Source organism: Eurypyga helias, unplaced genomic scaffold (genome assembly GCF_000690775.1).
Source record: "Eurypyga helias isolate BGI_N326 unplaced genomic scaffold, ASM69077v1 scaffold14916, whole genome shotgun sequence".
In the NCBI taxonomy this organism is placed as follows: Eukaryota; Metazoa; Chordata; class Aves; order Eurypygiformes; family Eurypygidae; genus Eurypyga; species Eurypyga helias.
The window spans coordinates 1-1,951 of record NW_010254786.1 but is presented as its reverse complement, the minus strand read 5'-3'; positions in this window follow the sequence as shown (position 1 = coordinate 1,951).

Sequence of the window (1,951 nt, the reverse complement as noted above, 5' to 3'; positions counted from 1 at the left end):
GGATTAAAAATGTAATAAGGATAAATGCTGCCAATCAGCAATGAGGCAAACAAAAAATTGGTATTACTGTCAGGTAATTACAATTCTAATATTCAATTTTTAAAGAATTTTCAACATAGTTACTAGTTTCTTCCCATAAAGTTACGTCCTGAATATAAAAAAACCCCACACTGGATCCATAGCTCACAAGCAGACAAAAGTACAGGACTGGGAAAGTCTCCAAAGCAGGTTATGGACAGACAAAACTTAAGCCCTCAAACTAAGAAGAAAAACTCTCAACTCCTTATATCACATCCCGGTTTTACATCTACGGCAAGACATCAACCTTCTCACGATGCTGTGTATTGCTAAATTCACACTAGGCAAGAAAAGCAGTACGATATACGTGGGCTTATTTATACTCTCCACTACCTCCTGCAAACCACTGCATGGCACACATCAGAAAAGTGCTATGAACTTGAGCTGCATGTAATCCACAGATTTAATACGTGACCCTGCTTACAGAGACTTACAAATGATTAAATTCTAACCATACCAGAAAGAAACAGCCACATCCTCTTAAAATGCTCTTTAAAAGCAGGGCACAACTAATAGGAATTACTTGTGCTGTACTAGCCTCTGATCAGTCACATTGTTGATTTCTGCCTGGAAATTTATACTTTCTTGAATTAATATTAATTCTACCTTTTGTTAGAAAGCAGTCGCTGCTTTTTCTGTCTTCACAGGATATCGGCCACATGACACTATTTACAGACACCGTGAGGAACACTCCACTATACCATCTATATATGCCTTTTACGCCTTACTTCAACTACTTCCCACATTTCTCTATGCATTTCTTCACTATTCTAATTAAAGCACCCTTTTAGCTACACAAATCACTTTCCTCAAACTTGCATCAGCATGTATTATTACAACTCAACCTTTTACTTTCATATTCAAAACCAATGACCAGTTCATTTCACCAAAACATCATGTATGTTTTCTTTCCTAACAGAAGATTGTCAGATGCCCACTCTCACAGTGTCTTTATTGACATTGGAAGTCCCTTCTTGAGCACACTTTGCAGGCTTGCTTTTATAACCTCTTCTGCAAAATTAACACATTTCACACTTCAATAGAATATGATTACATTGAAGATTCACTCAAATCACAGTCCGAGGACTGCTTCCCATAGCAGGCTTGGCCACTGTTATGCTAATACTAAGGGAGCACCACAAGCACACTTATTTTTAAAACTTTTTATTTCAGAGTACAAATGCATTTTCCTTTCCTTTAAAATTAACCTTTAGGTTGTTCCAGAGTATTACGAGAACAAGAACTGACCCATTCTATGCTCAATGTTGTCCACTGCTGGAAAAGTTATTTCTTTCTTTGCTCTCTCAAATTTATGTAGCATTCCCTTCTTGTGTCAATACACTAGCACAGGATTTCCTACTTTTTCTCTACTGCCAATTGCTACAGATTTATCATTTACTCCCCTTTATTCTTAAGGAGTTCTACTTTCCCCACGTCCTCCTGATTTTTTTCCACAGCATAATTCTGACTAAATTACTAACAATTTCAGGAAAGGCAAAGTTCAACATAGCCATTTATGACCCAGTACCATTTGACAATGGCAGAATATTGGCACAAAGCCTTAGTAGCCAGATGAAAATACAGATCTAGAAGCTCAGGCTGTGCACAGAACCATTCATATTAAAAGATTCACAATTATGGTAATTCTGGACTGACGTATGTTGGACACAGGCCCTTTCTCTGAACAGAATAAACCTGCACTAAAGCAGTTGTGAAAGAAAAAAAAAAATAAAGCATTAGTATTAGCTTCTGCTTAAAAAACGGTGTTGTGGTTTATTTCCAGCCAGCAAAATACCACAAAGCCGCACTCACTCCTCCCCGCCTTCCTCCCATGGAGGGGAAGAATCAAGAGGAAAAAGACAAGGAAGTTCAT